Source organism: Dipodomys merriami, unplaced genomic scaffold (genome assembly GCF_024711535.1).
Source record: "Dipodomys merriami isolate MVZ:Mamm:240054 unplaced genomic scaffold, mDipMer1.0.p SCAF_13, whole genome shotgun sequence".
Classification (NCBI taxonomy): domain Eukaryota; kingdom Metazoa; phylum Chordata; class Mammalia; order Rodentia; family Heteromyidae; genus Dipodomys; species Dipodomys merriami.
Window position 1 is genome coordinate 12,623,131 of NW_027202604.1, and position 15,356 is coordinate 12,638,486.

At 39.0% G+C, this 15,356-nt stretch overlaps 1 long non-coding RNA gene across 1 annotated transcript in view; it reads right to left on the reverse strand.

The window, feature by feature from the left end:
* Positions 1–4,645: 4,645 nt before the first annotated feature.
* The window catches only part of LOC138824532 (uncharacterized), a 50,237-nt gene continuing 39,526 nt past the window's right edge, over positions 4,646–15,356 (reverse strand). The window contains exons 3-4 of the long non-coding RNA XR_011371121.1: positions 6,931–7,075; positions 4,646–4,702 (exon numbers count right to left, since the gene is read on the reverse strand). This is a non-coding gene — a long non-coding RNA (uncharacterized lncRNA). The remainder of the gene's footprint in view (positions 4,703–6,930; positions 7,076–15,356) is intronic.

Below are 15,356 nucleotides of genomic sequence, written 5' to 3' on the forward strand. Positions count from 1 at the left end.
CAGCTCAAAATGTGTTTCAGTATGGATTGGATGCTCCAGACCACTGCTGCCCTCTGGCTCTCCACCTGGGCAGTTGAACATCACACAGAAAAAGAGAGAATTGAAAGAACTGTGGCAAGCATGCCTGGTAAGCCGTCATCTCTGCTCATGCTTTCATAGGTGAGATGATTAACTCTTCCTCTCATCTCCGCCACCATCAATCAGGGTCCCATTACCTACTGTCCATCCAAGGTGTTCCCGAAACAAAAACAACTCAAGGTAAAGTTTAATTGGGGATGGGATGGGGGGAGAGAAAGTTCAGCTGCTAAAGGAAAAAAATTGAAATCATAGATCTACTGCATAGAGCCAGAAAGATCTGAAATTACTGCTTAATCTCCAGCCTTCATGAGCTAAGCGATTTTATCTACAAGTTCCAAAAGGAAAAACTAAAAGAAAAAAATCCATGTATCAAGACTCAATGAAGTTGCATACATATAATGAAGGACTCGGGGTGAACACAAGACTTGTTTCCAAGTGTTATGACATGGAATTAAGGAGTAGGATGGAAAGAATAGTACCACAATATGGACAACCAGGAAGGGTGAAGTCACACATACAGCAAAAAAAGGGAGAAAAATACAGGAGGAGAGCTATCTCAAGAGTTGGTGCTCTGGGCATGGTTTTTCCTATTCCAGACTTGTGTCTGGACTCTTCAGAGAGTGGAACTGCAAAGCTATATGAATGTAGAGTTTTCACACACACACACACACACACACTTTTTTTACACACACACTTTTGTAGTGACCAATGGTAAGAGGTAGCATGATCCACAGAAGAAGAAAAACTGTACCCAATGTGAAATATTGAAAGTCACACGATCACAGTTATGCACTTATAATTCACAGGGATGATGAGAATTGTGAGCAGTGAGTCAATCTACAACTTCAGTCCTGAGGGGCTGGGTGTGCAAAAGACCTATTACAGAGGCAGGAGAAAGAGAAAGAAGGAAATACAATGATGCCAAAGACAAAGGAAAAAAGTTCTCTCTTTCCAACTTTGCCTTGGGCCCTTAAGAGCCATTACTTATCTTCCATACAAATATTTATCATCTGACACTTTTCCCTGCCCTTTACCAGCCAAGTACCCTGAGTGAATCACTGACCCTCAGACCTTGATTTCTTCAACCTCAAATGGGCAATATAAAAGCTTTAACTGTTCTGCTTGTCTGGTAAGCTATGTACATATGACCATATAAGATGATGCTAGGCAAAATGAACCCCAAGATAAGGACACAAGAGGTGTTATCTTTGTTACTGTTGTTTTTAATGTACTATATGATTTTTTTGTTTCTTTGCATGTTCTTCCCCCATGGTATAATTCCTATTTTCACTGTATTTGATTCTGGTGCCCTGCATCTTGTATATACATTTTTCTAATTTGGGGAGGGGAAGGGAAATAACAAAATGCTGAAACAAGGACACAGGTTGACCGATTGTAACAGTGATATGTACAAGACACTATGTTGAAAACAAACTTTACAACTTCCAGGACGGGGGGAGGTATTGGGGAGGTAGGGAGGGAAGGGATAGTAGAGGAAAAACAAAGGAGGGGTAACAATGCTCGATAGGAATGTACTCATTACCCACTCATGTACAGTATCTTTACAATAAAAAATATTTTTAAAAAAGCTTTACCTCATAGATTTGCTGTTCTCATGGTAAGTTAATGCTGATCAAAGTTTCATAATAAATGAGTATTTATTTATTTATTTGCTTATTGTGCCAGTCCTGAACCCTGAAATTTTTGAGCTCTAGCTTCACTTCCAGCTTTTTTGGTGATTTACTGGAAATAAGAGTCTCATGGACTTTCCCACGCTGGCTCTAAACTGTGATCCTCCTGACTTCACCTCCCTAAGTTGCTAGGATTACAGGCATGAGCTACCAGCAAATGAGTTTATTTTTATGAACGTATTTAATATTTTTACTTACTATAAATGTTATTGCTGTACACTGTCTTGTATTTCAGGCCCAGTGCTGGGAATCTTAAAATATACTTGTCACTGAAAACCTTATAGATCACTATTATACAAATTGATAGAAAATCAATGCCAAGTAAAATAATAGGATATTTGAAATCTGAATAAGGTGTGACAGGTGGACAGCAAGAGAAGGAAATTACAGTTCCTAGGAAAAATAGAAGAGGTTTCATTAAGCAAAGATGAAATATAAGCTAAGATATCCAGTTTGAGTAGAGGCACTCTAGCCAAACTCTTAGGAGTTTGATGGCAGGTGGGTGTGGTCAAATGGCTCCTAACGAGCACAGTTGGAGCCAGTTTAATGGTAGATCTTTCTGAGCCCCTTGAAGTTTCTGATGTCCTACTTACAAAGACCATCATCTGTGAATGTAGGTATTATGAGGAGAGAAACTCACAGTTTCAAACCAAAATAAATGTTTTTCTCCCCACTCCAAAAAAAAATAAACTTTGCATGAACACACAGATTTATGGAACTCACTTTTCTCCTGTGGGAAACCTGTCTTAATTTTGCCACAAGTGAATAGTCTTTCTCTGTTTGATGTATTTTTTTAATTCATATCCAATAATAAACCAAGAAGCTAAATCAGACTAGGCTATTCCTCTTCCTTTTCTTAAAAGCAGCTGGTGTTCCTCCCACCGACTTTCTGAACACTGCAGTAAATAATGCCTCCACTGGGAATGTCAAACAAAATGTATGTGAAGGAGGAAATACTTATTCTTTCCCCTTAGTTAAAGAATACTTCATACACTGCTTCTTTTGTTCCAAAATGGATAGTCACTAAACCTACCAGAAGGCCTAAGAGATGCTATAAGTAAGCACTCCTTTTTATTTCCCTGCAGTACTGTAGAAACATTCTAATAATATCACCTCACATTTCCATAGTGCCCTGCATAGGGCAAAGTGCATTTGCTCTCATTGTGCATGTTAATCCCAAAATAATCTTGGGAAGAAGATAATACATTTTAAATAAGAACCAACTGAGCCTCTGAAATCACATCCATATTTGAAATTTCCTTTATCAATAGGCAGTAGATAGAATTACCTGGATCACCAGTATTTTGGCCCAGCTAAGTGGAACTCTTCATATCCAGGTTACCTTACGGGTTTTTGGATTCTCCAATCTCTTCTGTGTCAGCTGTATGTCTCAGAGAAATTATTGTCTGTTTCCTCATCTCTTATTTGAGTTTGCTTAGGGCTGTCAGGACAAAGTTCCACAGACCAGGTGGCATAAACAACAGAAAGTCCTGAAATATTGAGTCCAAGAACAAGGGGTGAGAAGGGTTGTTATCTTGTGAAAGCTTTTTTCCTTGGCCTGAAGATAGGCATCTTCTTCATCTTCACCCTTCTGTGTGTTCCTGTGTCTTAATCTCCTCTTGTTATAAGAACAGTGGTCACACTGGCTCCTTAAGGAACATTAACTTAAAAGACCCTGGCCCCAGACATTATCAGATTCTGAGGCAGTGAAAGGATTTAAGCGTGTAAGTTAGTAGGAATACAATTCAGCCCCTGGAATCTATAAAATAGGATGCTGGAGTTATTATATAAATATCTCATATGAGAAGTTCTATTACTGCCATAATAAATTACCACAAAGTTAATGGCTTGCTGCAGATTTATGACCTTATACTTCTTTAAGTCAAAAGTCATACATGTCTTGCTAGATGAACATCATGATGTCAGCAAGACTCTGCTCCTTCCTGGAGATCTCAGGAGGGCCTGTTCCTTATTCATTTGAATTGTTGGCAGAATTCAGTTCCTTAGGGTTATTGGGTCCCCATTTTCCCACTGGCTATCAACTGAAGACCATTTCCAGCTTGTACAGCCAATCATATTCCTTGGTTCGTGGGCCTCCTCCTTCGTCTTCAAAGCCAGCTACCAAGTACGGAATCCTTGTCACATCACATTTCCCTCATGGCTTTTCTGAGATCATCTCTCTCAACGCAGTCATAAAGGCTTCTGCACTTGTAAAAGCTCATGTAAGTAGACCAGAATCAATTAGATGATCAAAACGTAATCTTCCCATATTAAAGTCCTTAATCTTAATCACATCTGCAAAATCCTTTTTATCATGCATAGTCACAGGTTCCCAAGATTGAACATCATCAGGGGCCATTATTTGAACAACTATATAAGTACTTGATAACTATTCTCTCCTTAATATTAAAAATAAACCTCTGCAAGCTAGTAATCTTATACAATGTTAAAGTGAATGATTGAACTAAGTTGTTCCAACCCATAGACATTGAACAATGTCTAAAGGCGGTTTCAGTTGTCATAAGTGGAGAGAAGGTATGGCACAAGCCTGTTAGGTCAGGGCAGGGATATTGCTGAGCATCGCACAATGCACAAACTATCCCCACAACAAAGAACTATCCAGCTCAAAATGTCATCAATATCATGGTTGAAGAATCTGAGTTACCTGAACCTTTGGGGGAAGCTAATTGATCTACATGAGAATAAATCAAGCGATAATCCTTTGTTCTCTAAAATTTTTATCAGTTGGGAAAACATGTGTTTGCAACATAGTATATCAGATGACTTTATTCTTATTGTAATTTTAGCCTCATCTCAGAGATGGGGGTGGACTTACTCTAGAAATCTTTTCTTTATTGGAGACCTCATAAGGGCCAGGTATTGTTCTGAGTATTTAGGATATCAATATACAAAATTATCTTTCTTTTCTGGAGCTGAAATTGTAGAAGAGAGAATACAATCCATGAGTAAAATGAATAAAAGAATGAATGATATATTACATAAGAAGTTTTTTTTTAATAGTCCAGAATCAGGGAGTCAGATCAGGGCTATGATAAATCGGGAAGGGAGAGAGTTTACAATGCCCTTAGACAGGTGTCCATAAGAAACTTAACTTGTCTATCTATGAAGGCCAGATGCCACCTTGTTTTCTTTTTTTTTATTGTGAAAATACTGTATAGAGGGGTTACAATTACATGAGCAAGATAATGAGTACATTTCTTATCAAGCATTGTAGCCTCCTCCTTTGTTTCCCTTTCCCATCCCCTCCCATCCTCCCCCCCCCCCGCCACCTTGTTTTCTTAATCTTATTTGTAAAACATTTGCAAATTACATTTGTGGGATATAAACACTAAGAGAGTTTTGCCCTTTTATTCCTATTGAATGAGAAAAATTGAGCAGAAAAGAAATGAACAAGTCAATATCAACCCAGTTTGACCCAGTATAACTTAAGCCCTTGAGTTGCAAATTGCTTTTCTCTATATCACTCTGCCTTCCCACTCCACTTCAGCTCCAGGAGCAAAGAAGCATAGAAACTTCATGAAGCCCCAAGCTAGAGAATAACCCCCCTCATCTCCTCTCTCACCCCAACTCCTCAATCCCTCTCCAAAAACATTAAACAGACTCAAAAACAGATCAAACAACTTACACTGGAGAATACTGGTGTTTCTATTTGCTTGTACTCTCTAATATGCATTATGTTGATTTCATCATATTTATCATGAAGTTGAATAAGGTAAAAAATGAAAACACTTAATTTAGTGCTTGTACAAAGCTACGAGATTCTACAGGAAACTTAACCTGAAATGCTTAAACAATTCTTTTTCTGGTTTTTGTAATAAATTCTAATTTCTGCCATTGAAATCAAAATAACCAGGTACTTTCTTAATAATAGGTTCTAATAGCACTATACCCTGAATTCCTTCAGTTTGTACCCCTCTGCAATTTTTAACATTGTTCATCTTTTTGGTTCTAATTTGAACACTACACCCTGAAATACTTTCGGAGAAGCACTCCCGTTTACTGTTCTACCATAAAAGAACACAATTGGGCAGTCTGTTATGAGCTGTGTCTGATTATGGCACATGCTATGAAAACCCCAGTTAGCAAGCTAAAACTTGTTATTGAATGTGCTGCTTAACAAATCAAAGAGACAAATCAATATTTTCCTAATACAGCCTGAGGGAGCCTGGAACAGAGGAGAGATGGGATTTCCAGTCATCTAAGGAGTCTGCAGCCACACAGTCAGAGCATACATTTAAAAATTAACTTGCCCAAACATCCCTTTGTGGCCTATTTTGAAAATATTTCTGGTTACATATTATCCTGCAGTCTGGCTACTTTTTTTTTAATACTCCCTCTCTCTAATTCATTCCAGTGGGAGCTGCCCGTTGGCAGCGTAGGCCTGTGATTATCTCACTGTGTATAATTCATTTTAGCAGCATAATGCGCTTTTCAATTCTGCTGTGCGTGCACGCATACACACACACACACACACACACACACACACACACACACACACACACCCTGCCAACACGAGCATTCCCAAGCCATGCGGCCCACCCCTTGGCACTTTGAAGAGACCCTCCAGCAAGCATTCCCACATCATGCTGTACTGGGACATGACCTAATGCTGTCCAAAACTCCCTGAGAGGCAGATGCTCACATGCCTTCTTTAAGAACTGGAGATGGAATCAAGCTGTGCAGAGAGCTAACTTCCACAACCTGGTGACAACACAGGCCGCAGTCCAGCCCTGTGAATCATTACATTTTAACAAGATCCCCTGGTGACTGGCCAGCATGTGAACGGTGGAGGAGCTCAGCTCTAGGAGATGGAAACCCCATTGCTCTTTGAGTTGTCATGATCATTGTTGATCATGTCCTCAATGGTAGTCCTTATGCTCATCCATGACTGGTTTCACACATCAGTCTTACCCACGCCCCTCCATACATTACACTTCTCCATGTGTACCCTTCATATTGTTCTTATCTTCTTGGACTCTGCTCTTTTCAGTGGCTCTCAGATGATAAAAGATATTAAATGAGGGTAAACAAATGATTTTATCTTTCTTCCTGGACACTCAGGAAGACTGTAGTAGACCACATAACTTAGCTTTCCCAGCATTCCTTCCCCCCTGCCTTGGATCCCAGCTTCCTAACTCACCTTTGGGAGACTACAGTTCTCTGATCTGAGGCTATGAGTTTCACAATGTTCCTAGCTGCGACCTCCAAGGTGGTCCCATGAGCTCTCTCATCTCTCTGGTGGCCTCTCTGTTCACAAAACTCCAGGCCTTTCAGTAATGCACCTCCTGGAAAGAAGACAAAGACCCATGCTTTCTTTATTGTCACTAAGCTGGTAAAAGGGCAAGCTGAAGCAGCCTCTTTCTAGGGAAGGCTGACTGACGATGATGCAGATGCAAAGCTAAACAGCCTCAAGATGAAGACAGATGTCAGAGACATGCCAAGCACCTGGATTTTCCCACCCAGAGCCACACACCATCTAGGCAAGGGGTCAACGTTTACTGGAGTAGAGTCAGATCACCTCTAGATAATCATCTCTAGTTACATACTCCCTGATAATTTTCCTGCTTTCTATAGGGCTGGCTTTCAGGTTTTCTGTGAGCCCTGTATTGTGAATATTCTTTGGTTTTAATATGGAATAGCCAACCCATGTACCAGCAGCATAATCACCCAGAAAGCCTCAGTTTTCTTCCTAGAAAATCCTTTGTATGAGTCATATAGGGTAGACCTGAAGATACTTTTGTCGGTGCGCTAGTGCCATGGTCTAGAATTGCCAGGTGAACATGCATCCTGCCACTTAATCCCCTAAAACATATCTCATTCAGGATGAGTCACCCCCTAAACACAAATGACACCCAGGCAATGACACATCCCAAGCGTCGCTGCATCTGAGTTTTGGAGAGTATCCCAAATCTGTAGTACCCACTGGAGTTCTTCGTAAGGTCAATGTGATTCTGTCTTCAAGCAACCTACATGCACTTTGGAGCATAATGTCATATATACTTTAATCAGGGTCCTCCGGGTTCAGTTCTGCCCGCTCCTGTGAAGCAACTCAGCTGAGGATGATTCCACCTGGCTGCAGTCAACTCGCTCCCACTCAATCACTGGTGCCCACTAACAATTAAAAGAATCAGAGAAACAAAAATACCCCAGCCATCTCCCCACCCCTCAGCATGCATGATTGGGGGGGGGCGGGAATCTGCTCCTAGACAGGCAACAGAGGAGAAGGAAACAACTCTTGCTGACACCATGCACGTCCTCTTTCACCTTGTCTGACTACACACTGCTGACAGGGCTGGGAAGCCCTATAGAGAGATGCTATGAGTTCTGCCCCAGCCTCACCCCATGGAAAACACCCCATGGCACTCACACCAATGGGCAATGGCTCCAGGCCCCTTGCCACCACTGAAGCAAACAACATCAGACACCAGGTCAACAATGGAGCCTGAGGAGAGCCACCACCCTATAGGTGACACCCTTCCCTTGGGAAGGGCCATATCAGGTGTACCCCACACATTGCTGTCTATCCCACACCTGCCTGCGCTGCTATAACCTTCAGAGACAGATGGTGTCCCCCAACTCTGACATGGTAATTGTTATGCCCAAACTCACTAAAAACATAAAGAAATCAGATCTTGCATCATTTTTTAAATCACGATGGAATAAAACCAGAAGTCAAAATCAACAGAAACTTTAGAAGTTAGACCGATGCATGGAATCTGAGCAACGTATTTTTGAACAAGGGTATCACTGAAGAAGTCACGGGGAAATTTAAAACTTTCTTGAAGCAAATATAAATGGCAACACAGCATACCACAACCTGTGGGAGGTAGGAAAAGTAGCGCTTGGAGAGAAGTTTATAACAATGAATTCCTGTATCACAAAAAAAAAAAATAGTCTCAAATGAACAGCCTAATGATGTACTTCAAGATCTTTGAAAATCAAGAACAAACCAAACTCAAAATAGCAAAAGGAAAAAAATAATAAAGATCAGTATAGAAAGAAATGACATAGTCTAAAATAACCACCCAAAGATTATTGAAGCAGAGTTGGTTCTGTGAAGAGATAAGCAAAATTGACAGCCTTGAATTAGACTAACCAAAAACACAGAGAGAAGTCCAAAGTAAGTAAAATTTAAAGAAGAAAGGACACATTACAAATGATACCACAGACATTCAAAGGATCATTAGAGATTGTTTTGATAAACTATACATTAACCAGTTAGAAATCTACAAGAAATGGACAGTTTAGCCCTACTAAGGATATTTTCTTAACCTCAATAGACAATAACAATGAGATTGAATCAGTACCAAAAGAAAAATCTTACCACAAAGAAAAAAATCTAAAACTAGGTGACTTCCATGTGGATTGTACTATGATGTTAAAGAAGAACTAGTAATCCTCCTCAAATTATTCCATATAATTGAAAAAAAGAAATCCAAACTCTTTCATAACGTTGGCATTGCTCTGTCAACAAATCTGACAAAGACACACATCAAAAGAAAACTCTACAAATTTTCCTGGTGGACATGGAAGCAAAAATCCTCAACAAAGCACTATAAATTGAATTCAACAGCACATCAAGCTCATTTACCACGATTAAGTGGATTTCGTTCCAAGTATGTTACAATGGTTCAATATATACAAGTCAACTAACATATTACATAAATAGAATGGGGAATAAAGACCATATAATCATATGATCATATAATGATATAAGTAGATTAAAAATAACTGCTAAAATTCAAGTCATTCATGATAAAAGTCCAGAATGAATTAGATATAGAGCAGTGGTTATTTAGATATAGAGCAGTGGTTATATGTAGCCTTTATATAATACTGAATAGGAAAAACTAAATACACTTTCCCTAAGATCTGGAATGAGACAAAGATTCCACTCATACTATGCTTATTCAGCATAAAACTAGAAGCTTTAGTCAGAGCAATTAAGCAAGTGAAAGAAACAAAGAGCAAACAGGAAAGAAGGACTTCAATTTATCCTGTTTTACTAATAATATGATTCATAGGAAAACTTAAAGCCTCCACCAAAAAAACTATTTGAACATATAAATAAATATATATACTTGCCACCTAACTGAATATATATATATATATATATATATATATATATATATATATATATATATATATGGGTGTGGGAGAGGGGAGGGGTGAGGGGTGAGGGAGGAGTTGGGGAGGTGGGGAGGGAAGGGATGGTTAATGGAAAAACAAAGGGGGGGGTAACAATGCTCGATAGGAAATGTACTCATTACCTTACTCATGTAACTGTAACCCCTTTGTACAGTATCTTTACAATAAAAATATATATATTAAAAAAGAATGAATTTACACTAAACACTGGTGGCCCATGCCTGTAATCCAAGCTACTCAGGAAGCTGAGATCTGAGAATCGTGGTTCAAAGGCAGCCTAGGCAGGAAAGTCCTTGAGACACTTATCTCCAATTAACCATGAGAAAACCAGAAGTGGCACTGTGGCTCAAAGTGGTAGAGCACTAGTCTTGAAAAAGAGCACAGGGACAGTGCCCAGGTCCTTAGTTCAAGTCCTACAACCAATCCCTCCCCCCAAAAAACAAGTGAATTTGTTGAGAAAAAAAATCATGAAATCAACCCCATTCAGAACAACCTCAAAAATAAGCCCTATGAATTAGCATAACTATGGAAGTAAAAGACCTCTGCAATAAAAATTATGAAACACTGAAAAATTAAAGAAATCACTGATAAGTGAGAGATACTCTGACAGTCACAAATTGGAAGAATCACATTGTTAAAATATTCCTACTATTCAAAATAATCTAGAGACATTGCAATACCATCAAAATGCCAATGATATCATACACAGACCTAGAAGAAACAAAGCTAAAGTTTATCTGGAAGTTTTTCTGAGCAAAATGAGCAGAACTAATGGATTGTAATACCTGATTTCAAGACTTTGTACACAGCCAAAGTAGCAAAAGTAGAAAAATAGCATGGTACCGGAACAGAACAAAGCCATGGCCTAATGGAATAGAACAGAGAGCAGAAATAAATTAATACATCTATAGCCAACTGATAGAGTTGGCACTTAACACATGCTGCTAAGGAAAATGAATATATATGTGTAAAAATTTGGAAATTGAACCCATCTCTCACACTGTAGGAAAAAAATTAATCAAAAATAGATCAACAATGAAATAGCACTACTAGAGAAAAACATAGAGGAAACACTTCAAAATATTGATATGGTGACTTAAAGCACAGGAAACAAAGCAAAAAAAAAAATGACAAATGGGATTACACCGAATTCTATAACTTCTGCACAACGTCAGAGACAATCAAGAGAAAAATCATAACCTGAAAAGTGAGGGGAAAAATACCAATTATTGAATATGTAAAAGCCTCCAAAAAACAATTAAAAAAAATAAGTGATTCAACTTAAAAATGTGCACTTCACAGGAAAAAAAAATCCTGATCAATATACATGAATAATTCTCAACAAAATTAAGCACAAAGGATATGCAAATTTAAAGCGACACCAACAGCTAAAAGTCAGCAGCCCTGTCACAAGTCATGAATATTTTACATCACAAATGTATCGCTATCACATGATTAATAGCACCCAGAAAGAATTCATCTTAATTTGCTCTCCAGTCATCCAATCCCGTGTTGCAGAGCGACTGAAACATCTCCATCAAAGAAACCTCTCTGTCTCTGTGAAAGCCCTGTGGTGTTTGCTCTTGCTTGCCTGTGCCCTCCTAAGAGTAAGGCTTAGGAGGAAAATTCACATTCTCTTTCAATTGTGGTTGTTTTTGTAAAAAATAGCCCACTTCCTGACAAAGTGATCCCAGAGAGCAATAATTAAAACATACACAAACATGAACTTCTTTTGTTGTTCTGAAATTTGTATGATATGTGTGTGGTTTTTTGGAGTAATCATTGCAACAAACAGTGCAGGCCACTTGCTTCCTGTGAAAGGATCCGAACAGAGTTCCACTGGGAGCCTTCTTGAGTACATTTCCAGAAGCATGTGTTTATTTTCTTTGTTTTCTTTTGAGGTTTGGTGGTTGGGTTTTTTTATAATTTTATTTTATTTTTGAATTCACATCAGCAAGTATTTATTTTCTTGGTAAATAAATTGACTGCTTTGGAAAAGTTTCGTGGGAAAGAAGGAGAAAAATAATCATGTTGAATAATTACTGATCTTTACTGAAAATTTCAGAAGCATTTTACAAAGCTCAACGTAAAGTGAAACATATACTATACCTAACGAAATGCTAAATAGTGATAAAAGCTCATTTTAATGTACGCTATGATCCAAAGGCAGAACTTTCTTCAGCATAAGATTTGTACACTAGTAGGTCCTAGTGGGAAAAAGACGTCAGTGCATCCTCTCACTTTAGACAGAAGAGTGTCAGCTGCATGTGAGCCAAACAGATATACTCTTGTACTGGTTCTATCACTTGAGGATGCTGGTGACACCAAGAGAGAATCAGCTTCCTTAGAAGCCAGCTCTCTTTGCCACAGGGCAAGGAACGCACACAGCTGTGGAAGATGTTGGCTTCATTTGCCCCGTTTTCACTTTCTTTGTCCAACAAAGATGCTAATAATCTGTCCTGGTAGCCCTTTAGATTTGATTATCAGCATTTGTTCCATCTTCTTGATGTGAGTTGTTGGGAGATAGGAAAAGCCCTTGAAACAATAGCAAAGATCATTCAGATGGGGGAGTAATTTTTTAATTAAGTTTTTTATTGTGAAGATACTGTACAGAGGGGTTACAATTACATGAGCAAGGTAATGAGTGCATTTCTTATCCAGCATTGTTGCCTCCTCCTTTGTTTTTCTCCTACCATCCCTTCCCTCCCATCTCCTCAGCTACATCCCCACCCCCACCCCCAGCCTAACTTGTAAAATTCATTTTTCGACATGGCATCTTGTCCATCTCATTGTTGCAATGGGTCCATCTGTAGGGGGGTAATTTTTTTTTTCCACACTGGGGATAGAACCCAAGACTGTCCACAGGGTAGACAAGTACTCTACTATTGAATTATATTAGGATGGAGACAGATCTTTAAATTCTGCTTCTGTGCCTGATAATTCAAGGACACTTGGACCACCCTTTTTTATTTTTAATGTTTTTTATTGTAAAAATACTGCACAGAAGGGTTACAGTTACATGAGCAAGGTAATGAGTACATTTCTTATCAAGCATTTTTGCCTCCTCCTTTGTTTTATCCCCTACCATCCCTGTCCTCCCATCTCCAGGACAACACTCCCCCACCCCCGCCAAAGTTGAAAGTTCATTTTTCAACATAGCATCTTGTACATCTCATTGTTGCAATAGGTCCACTTGTATCCCTATTTAAACAATTTGTTTTTCCCTTCCCCTCCCCAAATTATGCCAACATCAAACACAGTGAAAACAGGGGTTATACCATGGGGGAGGGACATACAAAGCAACAAAAAAACACGTGGTACCTTATAAATACGTTAGAAACAATAGCAAGGAAGAAAAAAACCACTTGTGTCTCTATCTTGGGGTTCATTTCACTTAACATCATCTTATCTGACCTTTTCTGGTTGTCCCAGACATACACTAGATATTGCAAATAAGGGAAACCATGGGACCTATGTTTCTTTGGGCCTGGCTTACTTCACTTAATGTAATTTTTTCCAAGTCTTTCCATTTCCTAACAAATGGGCAATGTCATTCTTTCTGATGGAGGCATAGAATTCTAGTGTGTGTGTGTGTGTGTGTGTGTGTGTGTGTGTGTGTGTGTGTGTGTGTGTGTGTGTGTGTACATATATATACCTCATTTTCTTGATCCATTCATCTACTGAGGAGCATCTGGCTTGGTTCCATATCTTAGCTATGGTAAATAATGCTGCAATAAACATAGTTGTGCTGGTAGCTTTAGTATGGTCTTGTTTGTGATCATTCGGGTAAATGCCCAAAAATGGGATTGTTGGGCATAGGGGATCTCTATGTGGAGTCTTTTGAGAAACCTCCAGACTACTTTCCAAAGTGGTTGAACAAGCTTACATTTCTTTTGAGCAGTTTGGACCACCCTATTTTTATGAGCATCCATTAGTTGTACAAAAGGAGTTCATTTCAACCTGTCCGTTTGTGTAGAGGATGCATCTTGCTCAAATTTGCTTTCTCTGCATCATCCCCTCCCCTTTCAATATCTATCTCATCTAGTTCTTTTGTCCCATTTTCACACTTGGACAAACAGTTCGCTCAACAAACTGTTAGGGTTCCTTTTTTTCATTCATTCTGGACCCCATTTCTGGTGGTTTGTGTCCTTGGTTCCTCGCTGGAACGTGATAGAATCTCAATGTCATTTTGATGAGCATTTCTTACAAGGTCAGGGCTATTGAGAAATATGCATGTGAGAATACTTCTCCCTGACTAGTCCTGAAGATGCATTTCCTTTTCTTGTGAAGGTCTATATAGCCTACCTAGGGTAGCCTCAAACTTACAATCCTCCTGCCTCTGTTTCGGGGTGCTGCAGCAATTGAGATATGCCACCACACCCTTGCATGTTTAAAGATCTGTCCCGTTACTGGGTGAAGAAGAATAGATTATGCCTATATGATTCTACTTATTTAACTATGCTTGTTACATACCAGCATATCAAGGGAAGGTCTCCAGAGTAATAGTAATTTGTACAAAAAAAAACACAAATCACTTTGCCTCCATAAGAGAGTAAATATTGTTTTAACACGTTGCTCAAAGCAGCACAATATAGACTTCTGTTTGTGTTAATTTTTCATTTGATGCTTGAGCTCCTCCTTGTGGCTATAAGGTAGCAAGTTCCCTGGCAATGCCAATTCCACATAGGGATCAGAAATTGTTGTTTTTAGCCTCTCCTTATTAGCAAAAGATAGACAAAGCCTCGTATGTAAGGCTGAAAGTCAACACGATGGTTTGGGGAAAATCAGCTTTCTCGTCTGCTCTTGAAGCTTCGTACTCAATAACATTTACGCATTGCCCAGTCTATAGTGTGATGGGACTGCATTCCCACTGCTTTCTACAACATTCTCTCCAACATCTGGCACAAATTAAAGTAAGATATATAGTGGGTTTGGTCCTCCCCTCAAAAGTAATAATTTCTCAAATAATAGAATGTCTTCAACCAATATGCAATCATCAAACCGAAGAAATAAATCTTACTGCTCCATCTTATAGTAAAAAAAAATGAGCAGAGACATTTATCTACTGTAGAAGATGTGGATAAAAATAATAGCTCTCTTCATTAGTCTCCATATGTGGCTGCTGACTGACAGCTTGAAGGGAGAGAAGCTGGTGCAGTTGGGCATTGGGGACCCTCTAAGTGTTGTGTTCCTCACTTAATAAGAATTACAGCTTGGAAAATTGCTCTCCGAAGGCACATCAACTCCAAAATAATCATTTTCAACCTATTTTGATGTTTAGAAAGCTTTTATGGCATGGGGATATGATCTAAAAGGAAGAACACCTGCTCAGCCCTGGAGACTTGGAATGTGTTACCTGAGAATGAAGTTATAACTTTATCATCTTAATTCTCTGAATCTGTTTCCTTAGCCCTACTT